Source organism: Procambarus clarkii, chromosome 9, assembly GCF_040958095.1.
Source record: "Procambarus clarkii isolate CNS0578487 chromosome 9, FALCON_Pclarkii_2.0, whole genome shotgun sequence".
NCBI lineage: Eukaryota > Metazoa > Arthropoda > Malacostraca > Decapoda > Cambaridae > Procambarus > Procambarus clarkii.
Genome location: NC_091158.1, coordinates 9,928,914 through 9,955,582, shown reverse-complemented (window position 1 = coordinate 9,955,582; position 26,669 = coordinate 9,928,914). Strand labels below are relative to the sequence as shown.

The following is a 26,669-nucleotide window of genomic DNA, read 5'->3' as shown; positions in this document are numbered from 1 at the left end:
CCGAGTGTAACACTGCATGCCAGTGTTGGTAACAGCAGAGTGCTCGAGTGTAACACTGTATGCCAGTGTTGGTAACAGCAGAGTGCCCGAGTGTAACACTGCATGCCAGTGTTGGTAACAGCAGAGTGCTCGAGTGTAACACTGCATGCCAGTGTTGGTAACAGCAGAGTGCCCGAGTGTAACACTGCATGCCAGTGTTGGTAACAGCAGAGTGCCCGAGTGTAACACTGCATGCCAGTGTTGGTAACAGCAGAGTGCCCGAGTGTAGGTAACAGCAGAGTGCCCGAGTGTAACACTGCAGGCCACAGTGTTGGTAACAGCAGAGTGCCCGAGTGTAACACTGCAGGCCACAGTGTAGGTAACAGCAGAGTGCCTGAGTGTAACACTGCAGGCCACAGTGTAGGTAACAGCAGAGTGCCTGAGTGTAACACTGCAGGCCACAGTGTTGGTAACAGCAGAGTGCCCGAGTGTAACACTGCAGGCCACAGTGTTGGTAACAGCAGAGTGGCCGAGTGTAACACTGCAGGCCACAGTGTAGGTAACAGCAGAGTGCCTGAGTGTAACACTGCAGGCCACAGTGTAGGTAACAGCAGAGTGCCTGAGTGTAACACTGCAGGCCACAGTGTAGGTAACAGCAGAGTGCCTGAGTGTAACACTGCAGGCCACAGTGTAGGTAACAGCAGAGTGCCTGAGTGTAACACTGCAGGCCACAGTGTTGGTAACAGCAGAGTGCCCGAGTGTAACACTGCAGGCCACAGTGTTGGTAACAGCAGAGTGCCCGAGTGTAACACTGCAGGCCACAGTGTTGGTAACAGCAGAGTGCCCGAGTGTAACACTGCATGCCACAGTGTTGGTAACAGCAGAGTGCCCGAGTGTAACACTGCAGGCCACAGTGTTGGTAACAGCAGAGTGCCTGAGTGTAACACTGCATGCCACAGTGTTGGTAACAGCAGAGTGCTCGAGTGTAACACTGCAGGCCACAGTGTTGGTAACAGCAGAGTGCCCGAGTGTAACACTGCAGGCCACAGTGTTGCCGCCTAACAAAAAACTTGCTAAGGTTTTAAAATGTTCAATAAAGCACTAACAGAGTATACAATAGAAGACCATCGGGCGAGGTTTACACGTGATGAAGGTGGCAGATTGGGTGAGGCTGGAGTGAGGGAGAGAAGGGTGGAGGCGAGGGAGAGGTGGAGTGAGGGAGAGGTGGAGGCGAGGGAGAGGTGGAGGCGAGGGAGAGGTGGAGTGAGGGAGAGAAGGGTGGAGGCGAGGGAGAGGTGGAGTGAGGGAGAGAAGGGTGGAGGTGAGGGAGAGGTGGAGGTGAGGGAGAGAAGGGTGGAGGTAAGGAAAGAGGGGTGAAGTGAGAGGAAGAATGGAGGTAAGGGATATAAAACAGGAGGGGGGGGGGGAGGACACGAGGGAGAGGAAAATAGTGTAGAGGCGGAGGAGAGTGATTGAAGAAGATGCAGACGAGGGGGCCTCCAGGGGGGAAGGCGGGGCCTGTACACATACACACACACAGCAGAGAACTGTGGATAGTGAGGATTGAACGTAGAACCAGGGAGAAAGGCGACTAACGAGCAGCCAAGACTGGAGAGAGAGAGAGAGAGAGAGAGAGAGAGAGAGAGAGAGAGAGAGAGAGAGAGAGAGAGAGAGAGAGAGAGAGAGAGAGAGAGAGAGAGAGAGAGAGAGAGAGAGAGAGAGAGGAAAGACTAAAGAGGGAAAAACAAAAACCTGAACCTGGCAAACTGTAATAAATGTGTTCACTCAATAAATGATCACAAAATAATAAGAGACCATAAGAGAGACGAGAGGTTAAGGAAGAGGAAGAAAGACAGACCACGTGATGAATATTGCGACGAAGTGTGATAAAAGGAGAAGCACGATGAAAGGAGATAAAGAGAGCTAACAAGAGAAGATAGTCTTGATAAAGAAGGGAGAGGAATGGCTGATGTCAAAATATGAAAGGATAGTGAGAGCCGAGTGTGTCCATAGTGTGTCCCTCACGACATATTTCATAGTGATTTAAATGTTCTCTATGTTGTCCACACCTCATTGGTATTCCTCTCTCTCTCTCTCTCTCTCTCTCTCTCTCTCTCTCTCCCTCTCATCTCTCTACCTGTCGTGTCCTGTAAACACAGCGATGCTTTATGTTCATTTTCCCCTTTTGTTGGGAGTCTTACTTAAACATTTGTGTTAGTAGATGTTTTGGTAATTACTTTTCTCTGGGTCTTCATCAAGTCTTCTCTGCTTCTTGCATCTTTCTCTGCTCTCTGTCAGTTGTCTCCGTGTGTCTGTATGCACATGTACCTCACATGTCCTCCTCTCTCTCCTTCCATTATAAATGTTCGCATTTTTACGTTTCTTCTATTTCCTGTTTCCCTTTATTATCTTCTATTGTGTTTCTTTGTCTTTATACTTTTTCCTTCACTAACTTGTTTACATTAATGTGGTGCTTCAGCTCCTGACTCCGGGAAGTGTCTCCACTTTGATATTTACCCAGAGTTGTGGTCTTTGTCTAGCCTTGTGGTCTTTGTCTAGCCTTGTGGTCTTTGTCTAGCCTTGTGGTCTTTGTCTAGCCTTGTGGTCTTTGTCTAGCCTTGTGGTCTTTGTCTAGACTTGTGGTCTTTGTCTAGACTTGTGGTCTTTGTCTAGACTTGTGGTCTTTGTCTAGACTTGTGGTCTTTGTCTAGACTTGTGGTCTTTGTCTAGCCTTGTGGTCTTTGTCTAGCCTTGTGGTCTTTGTCTAGCCTTGTGGTCTTTGTCTAGACTTGTGGTCTTTGTCTAGCCTTGTGGTCTTTGTCTAGCCTTGTGGTCTTTGTCTAGCCTTGTGGTCTTTGTCTAGCCCTTGTGGTCTTTGTCTAGACTTGTGGTCTTTGTCTAGACTTGTGGTCTTTGTCTAGCCTTGTGGTCTTTGTCTAGCCTTGTGGTCTTTGTCTAGCCTTGTGGTCTTTGTCTAGCCTTGTGGTCTTTGTCTAGCCTTGTGGTCTTTGTCTAGCCTTGTGGTCTTTGTCTAGCCTTGTGGTCTTTGCTCGTTGCATAGCCTTATTCTATTATTCTTACAGTGTTCCTGTGGTCTTGGCTTGTTAATAGGCTTCTTGTGGTCGCCCACTTGTGGTCTTTTTCCTTCAGTGTTGTTGTCATTGTCTCTTAATCTTGTCTTGGCATGTTGCTCAGTCTCGTCTTCCTCTCGTGGTATTAACTCATCAGTCTTAGCCTTGAGGGCTTCTGTCTTGTTCATACAAGTTCTTCCTCTCATTCCCTGTCTCCACGATTTACCATATCTCCTCCTCTTCTTCCTTCTCCTCCTCTTCCTCTTCCTCCTCCTTCTCCTCCTTCTCCTGCTTGAAGTCTCCAGAACCTCGTCCACAATCTTCTTACAATTTACATCAACATTTTATAGTAACTGAAGAATGAGAGCTACATCCGCCTACATCCCAGGCGGCAGCATGAGCCAAACTCCCATGTTCTCCCTCAGCGACATTCGACCTTGGGGTATGCTAATGTGTCTCCTTCTTACTCACTAAAACCTCGAAATTTACGGGTGAAATCGCCTTGGGAGTTTTCTAGGCTTAATTGGAAATTTAATAGTGTGTCCGAGGACCATAGTCGCTTAATAGCGGCCCAAGGTGGTGTTTCCGTTTTCTATTTCCTAGTTTTCCCATTTTCTACTTTCAGTATTCCATTTCGACCCTGTAGCTATGGCAACGGTGGCGAGCCCTTGCGATCGCTTGACATATTCTGGCCTTTTGTTGGCCAGAGGTGAATGCCATATATGTTTTACATGGTTTAGGAAATAGCGTTCCCGGCGAGGAGAAAGTGTTTGGCGCAGGAAGGGACATTTTGTGGGAGATTTGGTTGAGAATGAGGCAAAGATTTGCCATCACAGGCTGCCGTCTTTGTGGTTATATAACAATAAAGATTCAACACGGCTCAAATGTTTAACCATTGATTTTTATCCATTGTCGTAAATTATAACATGGCGCTGGGACCCATTTCTATTGCTATCTTTTCTTTCTTCTGTTCGTCCCTCTTTATTTGTTCATCTTCAGTCGTCCCACTTAAAGTTAATATAAGTATGCCTCTTCCCCTCATTATGTGTACCCCCCCCCCTCGCTGTGTGTCCCTTCCCCTCATATTCCCTCTTCGCCCCTCTTAAACTGCCTCCCAACCTTGGCAACACAGAAGTGACACAGATGCCTGTTGCGTCTCCAGGTCCCTGTTGCGTCTCCAGGTCCCTGTTGCGTCTCCAGGTCCCTGTTGCGTCTCCAGGTCCCTGTTGGGTACCCAGGTCCCTGTTGGGTCTCCAGGTCCCTGTTGCGTCTCCAGGTCCCTGTTGCGTCTCCAGGTCCCTGTTGCGTCTCCAGGTCCCTGTTGCGTCTCCAGGTCCCTGTTGGGTACCCAGGTCCCTGTTGGGTCTCCAGGTCCCTGTTGGGTCTCCAGGTCCCTGTTGGGTCTCCAGGTCCCTGTTGGGTCTCCAGGTCCCTGTTGGGTCTCCAGGTCCCTGTTGGGTCTCCAGGTCCCTGTTGGGTCTCCAGGTCCCTGTAGGGTCTCCAGGTCCCTGTTGGGTCTCCAGGTCCCTGTTGGGTCTCCAGGTCCCTGTTGGGTCTCAAGGTCCCTGTTGGGTCTCAAGGTCCCTGTTGGGTCTCCAGGTCCCTGTTGGGTCTCCAGGTCCCTGTTGGGTCTCCAGGTCCCTGTTGGGTCTCCAGGTCCCTGTTGGGTCTCCAGGTCCCTGTTGGGTCTCCAGGTCCCTGTAGCATTTCAAGATAGTTGTTGGGACGTAGGATGTTTTTAGTATCTTATAGTCCCTGTCTGGTCCCAAGGGCCCGTGTTGTGACTCAAGGTCCTGGTTGGGGTCTTAAGTTATGACATAGAGTCCCTTTATCATCTTATGGTCGCTGCTGGGTCTTAGGGTCCCTGTTATGTACATACCTGTGGTAACGTTGAATTTGTTGTCATCTCTTATTACACTGTTTAATGGTTCATTCTCCCACAGCGGTGCCATCGCTACAAGCAGGAGCTCACGGGCTTGCTCAAACAGGAGCTCACGGGCTTGCTCAAACAGGAGCTCACGGGCTTGCTCAAGCAGGAGCTCACGGGCTTGCTCAAGCAGGAGCTCACGGGCTTGCTCAAGCAGGAGCTCACGGGCTTGCTCAAGCAGGAGCTCACGGGCTTGCTCAAGCAGGAGCTCACGGGCTTGCTCAAACAGGAGCTCACGGGCTTGCTCAAACAGGAGCTCACGGGCTTGCTCAAGCAGGAGCTCACGGGCTTGCTCAAACAGGAGCTCACGGGCTTGCTCAAGCAGGAGCTCACGGGCTTGCTCAAGCAGGAGCTCACGGGCTTGCTCAAGCAGGAGCTCACGGGCTTGCTCAAACAGGAGCTCACGGGCTTGCTCAAGCAGGAGCTCACGGGCTTGCTCAAGCAGGAGCTCACGGGCTTGCTCAAACAGGAGCTCACGGGCTTGCTCAAGCAGGAGCTCACGGGCTTGCTCAAGCAGGAGCTCACGGGCTTGCTTAAGCAGGAGCTCACGGGCTTGCTCAAACAGGAGCTCACGGGCTTGCTCAAGCAGGAGCTCACGGGCTTGCTCAAGCAGGAGCTCACGGGCTTGCTCAAGCAGGAGCTCACGGGCTTGCTCAAGCAGGAGCTCACGGGCAGAGTTCTTCCAGGTAGTAAACAGATTGGTGACGCCACTTTGTGTTATTCCTGCTCATCCTATAATCAGTTCAGAACTGAGCTTATACTTAACAGTATCGTGGTACTGATGACAATAATTGTAAGCCTGGTTGTTAGTTCACTAACCATGGTGGCAGTACTGGGAAGACATGTTTAGTCGTGGCGTCGATGTCTTGGCAGTTTTCGGTGCCCCGTGAATGTTGTTTCCTATTGTATGCTCGCAAGCCTTTTTTATGTCGCTTGAGAAGTATATACGTAAGACTGGTGCAGAATAGTCTGTGACGGAGTGGACATGACGGGGTGGACATGACGGGGTGGACATGACGGGGTGGACATATGCATCTCAAGTGTATATGTCCACCCTTGAAATGATCACGGACTTCCAGAAATGGGAATCCGTGACCATTCCAGGACTTGGCTTTCAGGGCTTTTTAAATGGCTTTTGCATGTCTGTATGAATTAATCGAGCTCCTCTTTCCTTCACTCTCCGGAACTGACAATAAACCAAAGATAATGTTAGTCGTCAATCATTCGAGAGTTTTACAATTATTTTGCAGGTTTTTTTCTCTCCTTCTTGTAATGCTAATATAATTTTGTCTTTGTTGTTGAATGTCATCGAGTTCATTTCCTGCCAATAAGTTGAATAAACTGCTTTATCATTCCAGAGGTTGAGGCCTTGTATCAGAACATTTGCATATCCCACGTCTTGTACTCCTGCCGGAAATTAGATAATGACAATTAGTTTCTCAGGAAGGTAAAATAATGTGAGGCTTAGCACTTCTCCATAACGGATTCCAAGCTCTATATTTATCGTACTGGAAATTAATCTGTCAAAGCGGACCTTGACTTTCCTTGCTGTGAGATAGTCTTCAGTCCCCTGCAGGAGTCTCCCCTTGACACCCATGCTTGCAAGTTCATTTAGGATCGTAATGAATTGTGCCTTATCGAAGGCTCCTTTGATGTTACCAAAACAGAGTATTTAGCTGTGTCATTAGCTAAATAATTAGCTATACCATTGGTTGCGCTCCACCCTTAACAAATCCGCTGAACCCTTACCCAAGTTTCCATATTTTATATGACAGGCGGTTTAGGATGGTCCTTTCAAGCATGTTGCATGTGCATGATACGAGGCTGACAAGTGACATCAGGGTCTTGGGGGTTCAGGATGGGCACAATTACTGCGTGTTTCCGTCGTGTGGGCAACACTCAACCTTAATATGACTGACAAAAGAGTTTTTTTTTTTATGAGAAGAGAAGAGGTGGAGTTGAGGACTTTCCGAAACATCACTTGGTGCAGTCAGGATGTCAGTGGTGACCACATCTTCACTGTAAGTGGTACTTTTGTCGTGTCTCATGACCCCTCTTACCTCTTAGGTTGTCCATTTTCGTCATCACTAGTTTGTGCTCTCACTATCCTGAGTTTCCTGTCACTATAACTCAGGAGGTATTGCCTACTTATTTCTACAGAGTGGAGAATGATTCTGCCTCCCTCCACTAATTTTTCTCTCTCTCATTACTCTTCTCATCCCTGACTACTTGGCAGTTTTAAACCACTCGGTATCTGACGTTGGCATGATACTCATCGCTCATATTCTGAACATCTTTACTGATCATCTTTATGTAATAAATTTCATACATTTGCTGTTTTTCTTTCCATGGTTACGTCTTCCACGTGTGGGACGCGGAACTCTGAGACGACGCTCGGTTTGATTATTGCTGTCATTAATACATATGACTATGTCTTGAGGGACTTGGAATCCGGTGACAATCATGTTTTTATAGATTAAGGCTTCATATTAACACCAAGATGGTCTTTGTTTCATTTATGTTTCTCTTTTACTTATATGAGTGATGGTAGAGGGTGTCCAGCGGTCCCTAGAGAGGCTGAAGGTAACCAGGAAGTGAAGGGACTCACTCAACAGGCAGTAAAAGTGGATCTCGGTATATGTAAACAATATATAATTTATCGAATTTAAGATCACTTTTAATCAGTCGTCGGAACGAAACAAGAATGTACATTAAACATATAGAAGATAACGTATGGTTATTGAATGCTTGTCTGTAGGCGAGCCAACTGTTTATCTTATTTTAGAGGGAGTATAAGTAGGAAGGAGGGTGGGCCCCGGGCCAGGGTGGGCCCCGGGCCAGGGTGGGCCGGGGCCCTGATGTGGTTGCCCGCCCTCCACTGTCCACTTCCCAAGACATCTACAACTTATAAAATTAATGATTTCTCAAAATATGCAAATGAATACCGTGGCTCTTGTTGAATTTCGCGGGGGAAACTATTTTAAGACAGTTTGTGAAGACATAAGAGTTGTTTATTGAGGAAATAATACATAATCACGTACAAGGTCTATAGCTGTAAGTGGTGGTTGAGGAGAAGAGGCCCTAGTGGGTGAAGCGCCGCCAAACGCCAACTCCATACACTACCAAATTTGTCGGTGTGTGTTGCTGTTGTTGAAATCCAAGCTGGGAGTCGAGGGAAGTCATTAGGAAGGTGGGAATCGATCCCGACTCGCTCGCCGCCGACCACCTACAATCCCACTCACGTAAACATGCATATCTAAACGTCTCTGTGATTGATGGCTCTTCATAACAGGAATAATTTGTTCGTAGACTGATGCCATTTCAAATAGTTTATTTTTGGGAGCGGTGCGGCAAGGGAGGGGGGCGGGGCTGGGCGGGGAGCGGTGAGGCAGGGCGCTGGACGGGGAGCGGTTCCTTGACTGTTTACCTTCTGGCGAGGCGGCGTGAGTGATGGTGAGGCGGCAGTTTGGTGTCGACCGCCAGACTTAAACAGCGTCTCTCATCTTAAACAGCCGCCTGTGCTTACGACCACCATCGCTTACAGGGCGTGGGTGATAATGGAGGACCGGTTCATTGGTATACACTTGCGGGTGCGCCTGTGACAGGCCTCACCTCAATATCCTGTCAGCGTATGTGTCTGTAGAGAGACACAAGTCATCATGCATGTGTATGTTCGTGACACATACAACAGAGACCAGCCACACCCACGAGTGTAGACGTCTTCACGGCGAGGTAGTGAAGACGGACCCGATAGCAGTGCCCCGGGCAGCGGTAACAGTGCCCCGGGCAGAGGTAACAGTGCCCCGGGCAGCGGTAACAGTGCCCCGGGCAGCGGTAACAGTGCCCCGGGCAGAGGTAACAGTGCCCCGGGCAGCGGTAACAGTGCCCCGGGCAGCGGTAACAGTGCCCCGGGCAGCGGTAACAGTGCCCCGGGCAGAGGTAACAGTGCCCCGGGAAGCGGTAACAGTGCCCCGGGCAGCGGTAACAGTGCCCCGGGCAGCGGTAACAGTGCCCCGGGCAGCGGTAACAGTGCCCCGGGCAGAGGTAACAGTGCCCCGGGCAGAGGTAACAGTGCCCCGGGCAGAGGTAACAGTGCCCCGGGCAGAGGTAACAGTGCCCCGGGCAGAGGTAACAGTGCCCCGGGCAGAGGTAACAGTGTCCCGGGCAGAGGTAACAGTGCCCCGGGCAGAGGTAACACCACCACCACCATCAGTAACATCACCACCATCAGTAACATCATCACAACCATCAGTAACATCAACATCAGTAACATCACCACAACCATCAGTAACATCACCACCACCATCAGTAACATCACCACCACCATCAGTAACATCACCACCACCATCAGTAACATCGCCACCATCAGTTACATCACCACCACCATCAGTAACATCACCACCACCATAATGTCAACACTGTGGAGAAATGCCCGACAGACCGCTGGAACAGTATCTAACACAGTGCACAGTTACAAACCCATTAAGATTTCAAATTAGATTCAACAGAGCAGAAGAAGTTGTTAAACACACGGGACAAAATCTTACTGAAGCGACCATACGAGTCATAAATACTCATACTCCGCCCAAATAAAACAGAAACAAGCAACACTCAGTGGACCAGCCCGAGGCTTAAGGCCCGCGCAGGAATATTCCTGCAAAGAAAACAAAAAACCATGCTAGTCTTGGTTGGTGCCTGTAGCCTAATACCTTCATAATACTCATTTGTAATCAGCGGACACCTGTTCTAAAGCCTATGATAATGAACCCAATTAATTAAAAAAACAACGATACATACAATATAAAATATTAAGAAAATATAACCTCTTGTTATCGCATCTCAATTTACGGGAGAAAATATGAAGCCAACATGTCGAACCCGACACGCCGGACATGTAATTTTTCAACGCCAGTTTACCTTCTCTTGCCAGCATGTGTCGGCTGTCACTGCAACAACGTTTGCTTTTTTTGTTGCAAGGTTCGAGTGGTTCTGGTGCGATGTGACTATACGGTCATTGGTGATGTATATTTTACACCCAATAAGCGGATCCCATACATTTCACAGACGTTATAATGGTTGTAATTATATAATGTAACTCTGTATGCTTAGTGCGAGCGCATCAGAGCTTGTCACCCACATTAAGTAATTACTCTTTGTTTAATTAGTTATTATGGATCCCATGCCCACTCTGTGGGGTTGGGTAAAGGTAATTATGAGGAGAAGGTGTTGAGTATGACTGAGAAAATATTGTGATTGATGGGATCGAAATCATACAGTTCAATATGACTGTACAGCACATGAAGAGATATGATGAAAGGAGCTGGAATATGAGAACATAAAGGAATGGTGCCCAACCACTTTGACCATCGGGAATGGAATGCCGGCCTTACAAGAAGCCCGCCTTGAGCCCCAAATCCTTATGCAACACCTCACATCACTCCCTCAAGCCCTCATGCAACACCACATCACTCCCCCAAGCTCTCATGCAACACCTCACATCACTCCCCCAAGCCCTCATGCAACACCTCACATCACTCCCCCAAGCTCTCATGCAACACCTCACATCACTCCCCCAAGCCCTCATGCAACACCACATCACTCCCCCAAGCTCTCATGCAACACCTCACATCACTCCCCCAAGCCCTCATGCAACACCACATGACTCTCCCAAGCTCTCATGCAACACTTCACATCACTCCCCCAAGCTCTCATGCAACACCTCACATCACTCCCCCAAGCTCTCATGCAACACCTCACATCACTCCCCCAAGCCCTCATGCAACACCTCACATCACTCCCCCAAGCTCTCATGCAACACCACACATCACTCCCCCCCCCCAAGCTCTTGCCCGAAACTCTATGCGCATTAATGGCTTTAGGTATTGTATGAACTAGCTCTATCTATAAATACAACAGTATGTTTGTAACTCATCTTCTATGTATGTACTTTTCCTGAATAAAAATTTTAATTTGAATTCATGCAACAAACACCACACATTACTTCCTTCTCTCATATATTCCTCCTCGTGCCACTTCGCTGTACTAAACAGATCAACATTGGAAATTATCTTATTTGTTACATCTAATTACATATAAAATCTGGTGGGCTTTATAGGCTGGTAATTATAATGTATAGCAACCAGACCTGTCGAAAGTCACAGTGTCGACCTGAGAACTAGGCTCCCGCTTCTTAGGTAAATATACTCTATTACACCCATGTTTATATTGCAAAGGTTGATGACAAAAATGTATTCCTGGTATACCATCAGCTGCTGTACTCGACACATTGTGGTCTTGCAACATCTGCCCGAAACGCTTTGCGTAATAGTGGCTTTAGGCATTGCATGTACTAGCTCTATCTATAAAGCCATCAACTTTTGTATTTCACCTTGTATGTATATACTTTACCTGAATAAATATTTGTATTTTGTTTGTATGTCTATCATTCACTACCCTCTTGGTATTCGAGCGGACACCCACATATACTTGACCCACTCGTCGACAACACCAGTCACCAACATCAACCTCCCCCCCCCCCCTCTGGCTTGACAGAAATCATTGGTGTAAGTTCCTCACCCACTCATTACCTGGGCTTGTAATTGTCAGTCACATCAACTCTTTGGATTCTACACTTATCACTTACTTGATCACGTTTTGTGTGTTATAACGAAACTGAAGCCATATTATTTGATTATTTATCTTTCTTTTCAGGGGTGCCAACTTTTCAGTGTTGAAAGTCAGAGAGAACTCCGACAATCTCAGCCTGGGATCTGAAGCTTCAGGGCAATAATAATTGGTTTAATTAAATAAATGCTGTAGTTTTATTTTTTGTACACCTAACTGAATGTTTTAGGCGATCTATAAAACAGATTTTGTTTTTACGTTTGTTGAAAACAACCTTTTTAGAGAGGCTACAAGTTGATCCGTATTGTATATAACGTGTTATTCGGGCTCACTTTTTGTCAATGATTTTATTTCTGAACATCTTGGTTACATAATCGCAAAATTTTTTTTTTTTATAACATCTCGACGTTTGAGGGCGGTTTGGCGCTATTTTGTAAGCATGTTTTTTCATTCGGATATGACCCTCTAGTGAAGTCAAACTTTCTTCACTCAGTAAAGGAAAAACTTTATCTATCCTACAATCTCCGACCCTTTATCTCCTCCAACGACAATACTCCCCATCAACAACATTCCCCCTTTATAAATAACAACGCCCTGACCCCCCACCCATAGCCAACAACAGTAGTCAAAGCCACAGGACATAATTACGGACAATGATGACGTCACGCTGTCAGCGCCTGCCTCCCGGGGAGACGAGAGCGGCGGGGTGCTCAAGGCGGCTGCCAATTTGAGGAACAATCGGGCTCATTGGACAATGTAACGCGTGTATTTTATTACTTTGTGTTGCGTTTGCGTGCGGCGACGTGTAGCGAGGTCATATCAGTGCTTGAAACGGGGAAAGATGACGTTTTTATCGTCTGTGGCTCCCATGACAATGGCCGAGGCGCGGGGGCATCAATGGGTCACACCTGGCCCGTCCATCAAGATACAAAGAGGGAAGATACAAAGGTAAGACTCATTGCATGCTGTTATAGTCACTTGTATGTATGTATGCATATGTATTACCTACCTCACGGCACGAAGGAGACATAATTGATGTGTGGTTTAGGCTCTTGCATGCATTGGATTTTCTGCATAACTCCAGCAGGCGGCCGCAACGTGCGGCCTGAATGTCCTGTCATGCAGGTTAATTTGTATTCAGGCGGCCAAGCCAACTATTTTATAGGCCTTCAAATGTGTTTATTATTTTATTAAAGAGTACGTCTTTATCCGTAATTAAATTTTTAGTGTTTGGTAGAGGTTTTAATTCAAGTATTTTGTACGAATCTAGTGTGAGGAAGGTGTGCTGTCGAGATTTTAATAATTTTTAAATAATTCAGTATGGCTTACCTAACTATTATGCGTGATTTTATAGTACCATCAATTATATATTGCTATAAAGTTTTATATTATATTTATGTATTGTATTATAATTATGACTAAAATGAAACGTCGTGATTGCTTTTTTAGTGCTGGAACTAATCCATACGAATGTTTCTAATTCCCGCGCTAGATTTCTAGAAAGGTTTGTATTGATGGATATCTAGTAAGGGGGGGGGGGTATCAAAAGTTTATGCCAGTAACATAAATTTTTGTTTCCCTGGGCACAGTGTGCTTAGTCTGCCCACCATAAAAAGGAAAGGCTGTATTCATATGTACTTAAGCTTCTGCCTAACGCGTGGGGTCCACGGTTCGAGTCTCCTAGAGCCCAGGTGAATGGAAAGACCAGACAACAAACACATTTTCATCAGAAAAATGAAGAAACTGACAATGTTTCGGTCCCTCCTGGACTATCATCAAGTCTAGATAATGGTCCAGGACGGACCATCGTGTCTTCATTTTCTGATGTGTGGTTTGATCATCATATTTTCAGCCACGTTCTTGTAATTTATCGTTTTCAGCATAAATACGACTTACTCAATTCGGTACCTATATCTATCTGTTAGTATATTTTAGTAGCCTAGGCTTAGGGCAAGTAGGTAGGTTAGGTTCTTGGTAAAGTTGTGTGTATAGGAATAGTTTCAGTAATAGTTCAGTAAAGTTCAGTAGGCTTACACTAAGGGTGGTTGGTGACCAACCACCTCCAAGTCTGACAAAAATACAATGAAATGTTCACGGACAATCAATATGTGATTCACACTTATTGAGCCCAATCAGTTCCATTTATCACATGTTATATTATTACGGTTTATGGATTTGTGTATCGTTAGGCTTAGATTAGGTTTAGTAGGTTGCTATCGTTGCCAGTTATTTCAACCCATCCTCAAATAATGTGGGTCAGAACTGTGATCATTGCCTGTAACCACAATTATCTTTTTTTCGCACGTTGCAAGAATTATATATATTTTCTCAAAATATAAGTTTAGGGTCATTTACAATTATTGATATTCAGATTAACAAATCTAAATATTTTTAGTCACCTGTAAAAGTATCTAAATCTAGCGGATATTACAAACCTTCTGAAACTGATTTTTACAAACTCTTTGCTAGCGAAACATAACACTAACTAAATCTTAGCATGTTATTAAATTCTTCCTTGTCCAAGCATGGTACAGAATAAACGTTTAAGTGTAGCACAGATTAATTTTTAACATGTCTTCCTCAGACTAAATCTCGCAAGCCTAGCACACATTTAACACTCATGACATAAATATAAGCTAACTCTGCCATAAGTTAAACCAATTAAATTCTCCCAGCTTTTTCGAGACTGGTCTCTCCTTCATTTCCTGCTAACTCCATTTCTACTTATACTAAAATATAATTAAGCGAAGTAATATTTAATGTCTTTAGTGAAAATATTAATGTAAACCATCAAAATATGAATGTAGACCTTGTTCATATGTTCCCTTGTAAAAAAAAATAATAAATGGTTTTTGTATTTTTTGAGGACACACTCTTAAGCGGCCAATAGTTTGCATTAGATAGTTTTTTGAAAGTTGTTCAATGTGAACCAATTTTTGTGGCTAGTTGTATATGAAAAGGGTTTCATCTGGTCCAAGTCTCAGCATCGTAGCATAAATAGGAAGGGAGAAAAAAAATATTGAATTAGGTGTCAAAAAATTTCCAAAATGGTCAAAAACGATTATCAAACACAAGTGTCAACTGAAATCATGTCTATGACTCTCAGCTATCACAATAGCATATATATATTAAACAAAAGAATTTAATTAGCTTTATTACAAAAAAATTAAGTTAAAAAAATTTAGATTTTTGTTTTTTCTTTTTTCAATTTTATTTTCTCATTTGTTTATCGGATGATTTGCATGAAACTTGTTCCCTAGTAAAAAAAAAAATAATAAATTATAATTAAATTATCTTAAGTTTTTTAAACGTTCATATAACTCTTTCATTTTTTATTCAATTTATATGAAACTTATATTAAAAAAAAACAGTCTCCGTGGTGTAGTGGTAAGACACTCGCCTGGCGTTCCGCGAGCGCTTTGTCATGGGTTCGTATCCTGGCCGGGGAGGATTAATGGGCGCAATTCCTTAACTGTAGCCTCTGTTTAACGCAACAGTAAAATGTGTACTTGGATGAAAAAACAATTCTTCGCGGCAGGGGATCGTATTCCAGGGACCTGCCCGAAACGCTACGCGTACTAGTGGCTGTACAAGAATGTAACAACTCTTGTATATATCTCAAAAAAACAACAACAAAAAAACAACGGTTTTTGCATTTTTTGGGGGCACTCTTAAGACGCCAATAGTTTGCATTAGATAGTTTTTTGAAAGTTGTTCAATGTGAACCAATTTTTGTGGCTAGTTGTATATGAAAAGGGTTTCATCTGGTCCAAGTCTCAGCATCGTAGCACAAATAGGAAGGGAGAAAAAATATTGAATTAGGTGTCAAAAAATTTCCAAAATGGTCAAAAACGATTATCAAACACAAGTGTCAACTGAAATCATGTCTATGACTCTCAGCTATCACAATAGCATATATTAAAAAAAATAATTAGCTTTATTACAACAAAATTAAGTTAAAAAAAATTAGATTTTTGTTTTTTCTTTTTTCAATTTTATTTTCTCATTTGTTTATCGGACGATTTGCATGAAACTTATACACCTGACTGCACGTAAGCCTATTTGTAAGGGTGCCAAGGGGCCCAGGACATTGGTCGATGTCAACCTCAGCCACAGATGGCAACACCTTAGACTTTATTTTTTACTTTTTTTTTATTTCAAGTAACTTAAACGTTCATATAACTCTTTCATTTTTTATTCAATTTATATGAAACTTACACCTTATATGTAGAGTGTATGTCTCTAAAATCTGTAGTCAGCGTTTTGTCCTAAGTTCATGTATTGATTTTATAATAGCAATAAACATGTTGCATTTGCATATTTTTTGGGGGGAAACTCTGACTATTTGTATTAGGAAAACTAAAGATGTTTTGGAAACTCCTCAATTTACGAACCTTTATTATATGATAATGTGCCAGAAAAGTGTCATACAATGATTATATCTGAAAGGTGTGTTTTTTTATTCACACTTGAAAATGTGTAAAATTCGTCGAAAAAAAATCTCCCTTTCTATTTACGCGGCAGTACTGAAACTTGGAACAATTGTAGCCCTTTTATATACAACTATTTAAAAAATATTGGTTGACATTGAACAATTTTTAATAAACTAATCTAATGACTCCTTAACTGTTCCACCAACTTCCACAACTAATGTCATTACAATTCCTGTTCCTATCCTACACCACCATTCCAATATCTCTACCATAATCCCCCTTCCGCATCATGATACCACCACCTTCATCACAACCCCCTCCCATTCTTCCTACGTCATCATACCACCACCTACCTCCACAAACCCTCCTTTCCTTGCCATCATATCACCACCTCCATCACAACCCCCTTCCCCCGCCATCAACCACCATATCCATCACAAACCTCCCCCCTTCCCTCGCTGTTATTCCTCCACCTCCATTACAACTTCCCTCCTTCCCTCGCCATCATATCACCATCTCCACAACCCCCCTTCCCTCGCCATCATATCACCATCTCTACAACCCCCCTTCCCCACCATCATACCACAGCCACAACCCACCTTTTCCAAGAACTATATTTTCTCAAATTATAAGTTTTGTATCATTTACAATTATTGATATCCAGATTGACAATTTTTTTTATCTTTATGACAAATTAAATATTTTTAGTCTCCTGTAAAAGTATCTAAATCTAGCGGAGATTACAAATCTTCTGAAACGGATTTATACAAACTCTTGCTAGCGAAACATAACACTGACTAAATCTTAGCATGTTATTAAATTCTTCCTTCTCCAAGCATGGAACAGAATAAACGTTTAAGTGTAGCACAGATTAATTGTTACCATGTCTTCCTCAGATTAAACCTTGCAAGCCTAGCACATATTAAACACTCATGACAAATATAAGCTAACTCTACCATAAGTTAGACCAATTAATTTCTCCCAGTATTTCGAGACTGGTCTCCTTCATTTCTTTCTAACTCCCTTTCTACTTATATTAAAATATAATTAAGCTAAGTAATATTTAATATCTTAGCGAGAATATCAATTATGCAAACCATCAAAATATGAATGTAGAACATGTTCATATGTTCCTTTGTAAAAAAAAAATAATGATAAATAATCTTTACATTTTTTGGTACACTCTTAAACTGTTCCATCAATTTCCACGACTAATGCCATCACAATTCCCGTCCCTATCCTACACCACAATCCCCCTTCCGCATCATGATACCACCACCTTCAGCACAACCCCCCCACTCTTCCTTCGCCATCATATCACCACCACAAGCCCCCCTCCCCCTTCTCTCGCTGTCATACCACCACCTCAATCACAACCACATTCCCCAGCCATGAACCACTATATCCATCACAACCTCCCCCGTCCCTCGGCATCATATCATCACAATTCCCCCTTCCATCAACCACCATCTCCACAACCTCCCCCTTCCCTCTCCACAACTCCTTGTTTTGACCAGGCCAGTCAAGGCGTTGTGACTAGGCCAGTCAAGGCGTTGTGACTAGGCCAGTCAAGGCGTTGTGACTAGGCCAGTCAAGGCGTTGTGACTAGGCCAGTCAAGGCGTTGTGACCAGGCCAGTCAAGGCGTTGTGACCAGGCCAGTCAAGGCATTGTGACCAGGCCAGTCAAGGCGTTGTGACCAGGCCAGTCAAGGCGTTGTGACCAGGCCAGTCAAGGCGTTGTGACCAGGCCAGTCAAGGCGTTGTGACCAGGCCAGTCAAGGCGTTGTGACCAGGCCAGTCAAGGCGTTGTGACCAGGCCAGTCAAGGCGTTGTGACCAGGCCAGTCAAGGCGTTGTGACCAGGCCAGTCAAGGCGTTGTGACCAGGCCAGTCAAGGCGTTGTGACCAGGCCAGTCAAGGCGTTGTGACCAGGCCAGCCAAGGCGTTGTGACCAGGCCAGTCAAGGCGTTGTGACCAGGACAGTCAAGGCGTTGTGATCAGGCCAGTCAAGGCGTTTGTGACCAGGCAGTCAAGGCGTTGTGACCAGGCCAGTCAAGGCGTTGTGACCAGGCCAGTCAAGGCGTTGTGACTAGGCCAGTCAAGGCGTTGTGACCAGGCCAGTCAAGGCGTTGTGACCAGGCCAGTCAAGGCGTTGTGACCAGGCCAGTCAAGGCGTTCTGACTAGGCCAGTCGAAGCGTTGTGACTAGGCCAGTCGAAGCGTTGTGGCTAGGCCAGTCGAAGCGTTGTGACTAGGCCAGTCGAAGCGTTATGGCTAGGCCAGTCGAAGCGTTATGGCTAGGCCAGTCGAAGCGTTATGGCTAGGCCAGTCGAAGCGTTATGGCTAGGCCAGTCGAAGCGTTATGGCTAGGCCAGTCGAAGCGTTATGGCTAGGCCAGTCAAAGCGTTATGGCTAGGCCAGTCAAAGCGTTATGGCTCGGCCAGTCAAAGCGTTATGGCTAGGCCAGTCAAAGCGTTATGGCTAGGCCAGTCAAAGCGTTATGGCTAGGCCAGTCAAAGCGTTATGGCTAGGCCAGTCAAAGCGTTATGGCTAGGCCAGTCAAAGCGTTATGGCTAGGCCAGTCAAAGCGTTATGGCTAGGCTAATCAAAGCGTTATGATTAATTCAATCAAACTTAACTTTAAAATCGTCTTTGTAATTTGCGTGCAGCGGTGTGAGTAATAAATTAGAGATGTTGTTTAGGTGACAAGTTGTATGTAAATTCAGCGTCTTAAGTATGGTCATGGTAAGTGAGTAATTATAGCATGGTGTACTCATAATTAAGAGGGTAGATTAGGCTTGTGTTTCATTTGAATATCTTCCTGTTTGCAATTCTTATTAAACCTTTCCCTCTTACCCTCATTGCCCTTATCACCATCGTCACTCATTCCACTCTAACACCAATCATTTGGTTCTGAGAACAATGAGGCAATTTTGTATTGTAGTATAGGTCTTCTCAATTCCGGAGGGGGGGGGGGTGGTTGCGGTGATTCCTGATACCGGTGGGGGGGGGGGGGGGTGCGGTGATTCCTGATACCGGTGGGGGGGGGGGGGTGCGGTGATTTCCTAATTCCGGAGGGGGATGGGTGCGGTGATTCCTAATTCCGGTGGGGGGGGGGGGGGGTGCGGTGATTCCTAATTCCGGTGGGGGGGGGGGGGTGCGGTGATTCCTTCCTTCGATACGTATCAGCTTATTTATTTATTTATTTATTTATTTATTTATTTTATTTATTTAGTTATATACAAGAAGGTACATTGGGGGTTAACAGAGAACATAGAAATTAAGTTGAATTTACATTCTTGTAAAGCCACTAGCACGCATATCGTTTCGGGCAAATATGAACTATATGAAATGTAATGAAACGATTTATTTAACACCTTTTATTCAAGTGGCTATGGCTTGACATTTGTTTTCCCACTGAACATTTTGAAGCATTGTTAGGTTTAAGTTACAGAAGTTTTGAAATTTTAATTAATTTGATTGACATATGCGCTGTATTGAACTTAATAACATTTAGCCTACTCAAAAGGTATTATCCAGACGTAATTAAGGTAAAATATGTTGTACAACAAACGTTTTATGAAACTATAAGCAATTGTTTTCAGGATCCTAATGCGACCACAGAGCAATTTGAAAGGCACTTTATATTAGTCGCCCCATGAGGGTGTTCCGTTCTCTGTCATTTAAACTTGCTTAGCATGGGTCGCACTGAATGATTACCAATCTCTGCGCCAGGATTTATGCCAAAATCATACTTTCTTACCATAGAATAATTTTGTTTCGATTGGTGGTGATAACAACACAACTTCGACAACCCTAACACGCACTAACTCCTAATTGTAACATAGTACACACAACCATCAGTGACAATGAATGTTGCTACGCTACACTTCTATACTAAGGACAAATTCTGAAGCTGAACCCACTAAATTGTAAATGTAACACTGATATACTGAAATCACAGTAAAGCTGCCGCCCAGTTGGGTGGGTGTGCAGCAAGATTAGTAACTGTGCGACTCATCATAGATGTAAAGTGCCTTGTATAGTGACTGTTGTGAGCCTCTTGTTGAATCACTTGTGACACAAAAGATTATTGATGTGTGTATTTGTGTGGGTGATTAAATATGTATGTGTATGTATATATGTATACGTATATATATGTACATGTATGTATGAGTATGTGTACATGTATATATAACATTAATAATTTTGTAATTAGCGTCAAAAGATTGTTATTTGCTTAGCTGAACGAACTAGAGGGTTCAGTTTCTGAACCGATTATGTGCCTCTGTAATCCTTTACACCACCGCCTACGGGATGGGTATGGGGTGCATAATAAAGAATGAAATTGAATTGAACCAACATGACTGCCATAAAGACAACAATGATCCACGGTGTTCAATGACGAGCACCCTGATGCACTAACCCGCACTCTATTACTACCATCGGCCTCGGTAGGTTAGGTTGGGTTTGCCTAAGAGATAAGTACCCAGTTGCCACAATATTCAGGAGTAGCGTTACTTCAACGTTGAATTTACGTTACTCTTAAATCTTGTGGCCACTAGTTACTTTAGGCAAAACCACTTAAAATTTGATGCTCGTCACGGCATGAGAACGAACTGCACAACAGGAAATGTCATATAATCTGATGTTACCATTAAGATGTAGTAAATTGTTAAAGGAATTTATGATAATTCAAGAAACTCTTGATTTTCTCCAGGTTAATTTGTCTCAAAAAGCAATTATCTAAGAAACCGACTCTTATGTATTTTTGTGTTTGGAGCTGTGTGATATACAAGTTTGTTACTCAGAGCGAGAAAAATATTGTGTTTAGTCGTGGGCCTTCAACCCGACTCTGTAGCAAGGATCTCATTATCAGAGGGATACTTCTTTAGTATACTCGTAGTTTACAGTGTGTGGATCCAGCCTGTTCTCTTACTGAACACACTACATTTTTTACGCTCTCGATCTTAACGTAAAACTTGTTCTGTTTAGGGAAATTAAAATCACGGCAATATGACGCCTCATGGCCCTAATGATTATCGGCTCCGGTAGATTAGATGGTTTACCTTGGTTCTGACGCTTTTCGTCAGGCAAAACTGCCCCATTTTTGTTAGTGGTATTGGAGAGAACGGGCGAGTTGCTCGCAAGTCAGAGGGAACGTCACTTGCTGCGATCTCTTTACTCTGTGGTCGATAGGTTAAAAATAATGATGCGTTAAGTGTCAGGAGAGGTTGTACCTCAGGAGCTGTGCGAAGTTTTTATTCAGTATATTTTATGTAATACTTATTACCTATTAAATTGTAAAATATGATAGCTTTCTGAAATCTTTTATATATTCTGATATATTATAAATTGAATGTAATTTATGACAAATTAAATGCAAGCTTAATATTCGTATGCAATTCTTGAATATTAGTTCCATATGGAAATTATGATATGAGCTGATGGTGTGGTTGTTACTTGCCCGAACTATAGAGTCATGACACACGTCACCTACGTCAGATCCGTAGATAATGCCAGCACAATCGCGATACCATAAGAACAATTTAAAATGTCCGAAAGTTTGTGACCAGGCTGGCGGTAAAAATAATGAGAGAATACACCGGAAAATATAAAATATAAAATATAAAACTGAAAAGGCGAAAACAAAGAACATTGTTACAAGGTATAAGATACAAAGGGGACTCGACAAAGTGTATGGAGACAGACTTAATGACAGCAAGGGAGCATGAAGAGAAACCGAACAGAAGGATGAATTCGCGATATAAGGAAGAACATTAATGTTAACAGCGAGTGTTAAGCACACTACGGATCAGAAGTGGTGGAGACGAGCCCCCATACTCGAGATCAAATGTAAATATGATAAGACCCCATGAAGTCAAGGAGGACGATTAATGGTTAAAAGGTGGGGACCACGAGCCAGCTTTAATAACCCCACTTAGGCGAGTGAATACAACGGAAAGAATTAAAGGAAGCAAGAAAGAGTAAATTGTGCGAGTGTAATCGATTTTCGCATTTTCATTTGATGAATTTCCAAATTGCTGTTTGTAAACACTTAAAATAAAAACTTGCATCGCATCGGGAAACAGCTTAGCTTTTCACATGTTGACTTTAACAGTTAAGTAAATATTTTATAGTAACTTGGGTGACACTACGTGATTTGATAACCTAATTTGCTTTGCTTGGCAGGTGACAAAGTGTGATCAATGCAAGTTGCAGCCATTCATAACTGTGAAAGGTGTGCATATCTGGGCACGTTGCCTACCGACCCTTCACTCAGTAACTGCAATAGGGAGGCTCGTAAATCTGCTGGGTTATGGGTTGTCCAGCCGCTGCGAATCATGGCACTGTGATTTTCTCTTCGATTCTCGTCACCCCGAGCTGTAAGTTGGTGATTTTATTGCCGAGGAAATTTGCCACGTGTGTTAGTGTGGCGGTTGTGTTGGTTGTTAGAGTGCCAGGGACCTGGTAAGGGGGAGGGGCAGTGCTAATGGCCTAGTTGTTAGGGTGACTGGCAGTTTTTTCTACCACAGACGTGGCCATACATTTACAATGATAACCAGTATATAGATATTTTTATTCTGTCCTCCCTGGACAGGGCTAGAGATCTGTTAACATACAGTTCATTAATTTATTGAACAATCAACCATAGAAGGTGACTGTAGTGCTTTTAAAATGCTAATCTAACCTACATGCATACATAAATACGAAAATTTACGTCTGTCCTACATAAAATGTGATCGAGGCATGTTCTTGTATACATAATATGATTAATGTGCGTTTACCAAAGTATGATGTACTATATTGTAAATTGTAGCGATTCGCACAATGGACGGGTTATCCCGTTTTCTATTCGTGGGTCCTCGGTTAGGTTAGATTCGGGCAACTTAGTGCATCATTTTTGTGACGCTGTGGCAGCTGTAGAGGACGGGCTGCATCACCACCACACGGTATCTTCCAGTAACCTCGTTGTTAGTGTCCAGCACTTCAAACACAAGACTATAACCCCACAACCTTGGCTGTAGGCCAGAGGAGGTAACCATACACCTATCGTTCTACTTTAATTGTAGGTGAAGTCATGTGTTAAGAAGGCATACTCTTCAGTTAAGCGTACTGACAGTATCAATATCTCGCTTCTTGAATTTCTATTTTCATGTAGATACTGAATCAGTAGAGGCTTAAAGCTGGATGTGATCTCTTAAACTATACCTTACACCACCACTGGTCCAACACCACCACCACTGGTCCAACACCACCATCACTGGTCCAACACCACCACCACTGGTCCAACACCACCACCACTGGTCCAACACCACCACCACTGGTCCAACACCACCACCACTGGTCCAACACCACCACCACTGGTCCAACACCACCACCACTGGTCCAACACCACACCACTGGTCCAACACCACCACCACTGGTCCAACACCACCACCACTGGTCCAACACCACCACCACTGGTCCAACACCACCACACTGGTCCACCACCACCACTGGTCTAACACCACCGGTCCAGTAGCAAGTAAATGCCCCAGGAGTGACCTCGATCAGTCTCAGTCGGAGTGATGGATAACGCGAGAGCCGCCGTATATTACTGCTTATGAATGACCCCCACCTCCAGCCTGGGAGGCAAGCGCTCCCTCCACTTAATATTAAATATCACCACCACTGCTGAGGACTCGTCGAGGACTGCCACAAACTCGGACTCTAGCCTTAAGACTTCCTTCCCCTTTGTTATGCAGCTTAGACATTTATACCGCTTGAATTAGAAGCTATTTGCTTGAAAGCTTTGTTACGGCTGATGGTAAGCTTTTTTCCGTGCTTGTTCTGATTAGTTTTTGAGAATGCTGATTTTGATTTTTGATACTTTTGCTGCCGGTGTTGGGACTGTCTGTGCCGGTGTTGGGACTGTCTGTCACGGTGTTGGGACTGTCTGTCACGGCGTTGGGACTGTCTGTGACGGCGTTGGGACTGTGTGACGGCGTTGGGACTGTCTGTGACGGTGTTGGGACTGTCTGTGACGGTGTTGGGACTGTCTGTGACGGTGTTGGGACTGTCTGTGACGGTGTTGGGACTGTCTGTGACGGTGTTGGGACTGTCTGTGACGGTGTTGGGAATGTCTGTGACGGTGTTGGGAATGTCTGTGACGGTGTTGGGACTGTCTGTGCCCGTGTTGGGACTGTCTGTGCCCGTGTTGGGACTGTCTGTGCCCGTGTTGGGACTGTCTGTGCCCGTGTTGGGACTGTCTGTGCCCGTGTTGGGACTGTCTGTGCCCGTGTTGGGACTGTCTGTGCCCGTGTTGGGACTGTCTGTGCCCGTGTTGGGACTGTCTGTGCCCGTGTTGGGACTGTCTGTGCCCGTGTTGGGACTGTCTGTGCCGGTGTTGGGACTGTCTGTGCCGGTGTTGGGACTGTCTGTGCCGGTGTTGGGACTGTCTGTGCCGGTGTTGGGACTGTCTGTGCCGGTGTTGGGACTGTCTGTGCCGGTGTTGGGACTGTCTGTGCCGGTGTTGGGACAGACAGAATGACACAATTGAAAAACTCTTATTACAATAAATCATTTGAACCATCATACAAATGCAGTCGACGCGAGGACGTAAAAGCAGACCACATAGGCTACACATTCACTATGCATAATAAACTACCTATAGTTGTATAAGCCACTGTCAACACGGTTGCCGTTTGCACGGTCAACGAAAGTGCTCTGAGTTGGTGCACCAATATATCCCGGCATCCAATATTCGACTCCTTATTTATTATCTAGCAACTCCTGAGTCTGCCCTCGTTGTACCAAGAGCTGGGTGGTTGAATCACTCTTGTTCTTGTTGATTCTGTATATCTCCCTGTCCGTCACCCCATGTCTCTAACTTGTGGTGTTCCCTCTGCTGGCTGCTCTTGTGTTAGGGTAAGCTTACTAGGCCTGTAGAACAGATGCGAATACTCTTGCTACTCTAGACCTCAGTACTAAGAGACACTCCTTGAAGCATGACTTCTATTTGGAACGGAGTTTAACTTGCCGTCTGTTACTACACATATAACGCAGAGGACTTTGTGTTCACTTATTATCCCCAGACAAGCAAAGTCCTCATGACCGCTCATATAAGATCAACGCAGCAGCAAGTGCATATCAACAGCTCATATTCTTCATCATCACTAAAGTGTCGCCTGAATATTTGGGGTACGAGCCCTAAGCGCTTGTCACGTATTCCGAGTCAGTCGAGGGAAGCAAGCAACTGTTGTGCCTTGACTGGCTCAACTTACGATAAGGTCTCTTAATAGTCAGGAGATTGAAGAAAATATTTGTAGGCATTACATGTAGGTCTGTTAAAGTACTATTTGTACTCATTGGGTTTAGTCCACGGCCCCTGCAGCTCCCAAGCGAATATGCTCTCTACAAGTAAATATTCAATTCCTGGTAATATGTATGACTATTACAGCACTTGTTTGTCTAAAAGCGAAATTACTATCTATTGGTAAAAAAATGAAACCTACAAAAGTAATTACTAATAAGCTTGCTTGTAACTAATCAATTTCCCCGAGTCCAGTAAACAGTATAGACAGGTATACAATATGATTAATTCACTGATCAGAGCTAATAATAGTAATTAGATAACGGCTACATATGAAATAGATAATAATAACAAGTGTTTAACACAACCTACACCTCAAGAATGCACTGCCTAAATAAGAATAATATGGTGGACCATGATACTTAACAATAGAACAGGCACTTACCCCGTCCCTTGCAGAGTAGCACCGCCAAGACGTCCTGCCTTTCCTAAGTAACCGTTCCAACTCAACAATGATCAGGTAGTGGTTGCGACAGCAAACATACATAGCAGCCTGTCCTCATCAACAAAGATCAAATGCTCGTTAATCCGGCCGCCAAACCCTCAGTTTATGAATGAAAAGCTGTTTAGATACGACTCGCCAACCTGTCCTCAGGCCAGGCTTGTTAAAGGAGCGGCCGTCACTCACCCAGACGAATTCATTAATTTTAGCATATTGTGTATTAAGAAATAGTTTTTGCTCATATATGAGTTAATATTATTATATATTAAATTTCTATGTATAGTTAGATGTAGGTTAGGTTGTGTTTTCGGTTCTGCAACCCGTCCTCGACTCAAGTCCATTACATTCAGCGGTCAACCCCACAGACGCATTCATAAATTTTAACATGCTGTTAATTGAAAACGGGAATTTTCTCAAATTTAAATTAATATTATAATATATTAGCATATTGTGTATATATAGGCATAGGATAGGTTAGGTTAGGTTAGGTTAGGTTCTGTTGGCGATTATTTGTATTTGTGGTACGTGGGTGAAGCATTTATTGCGTTGTGATTCGAACAAAATTCGTCAGTGAAGTACTTGTTCCGGATATGTTCGAACGTCAGCAGTTGTGAGTCGTGAGTAAACCGCTTTTCATTCATAAACAGAGGGTTTGGCGGGTGCATGGAATCACTTTTAGATCTTTGTTTGGAGGACGGGCTGGGTTCTGTTGGCAATTATTTGTTTGAAGTATTTGGGTGAAGCATTTATTGTATTGTTCGAACGTCATCAGTTGAGTCTTCCAAACAAAGACCCAAAAGTGATTCCATGCACCCGCCAAACCCCCTGTTTATGAATGAA

General features: G+C 44.2%; 1 protein-coding gene across 1 annotated transcript in view; it reads right to left on the bottom strand.

Annotated features, from left to right (window-relative positions):
* Positions 1–25,865, bottom strand: part of LOC123766258 (uncharacterized) — a 125,735-nt gene extending 99,870 nt beyond the window's left edge. The window contains exon 1 of the mRNA XM_069321104.1: positions 25,773–25,865. The gene's annotated coding sequence lies outside the window, so the exon portion shown is untranslated. The remainder of the gene's footprint in view (positions 1–25,772) is intronic.
* Between the last annotated feature and the right edge of the window lie 804 nt (positions 25,866–26,669).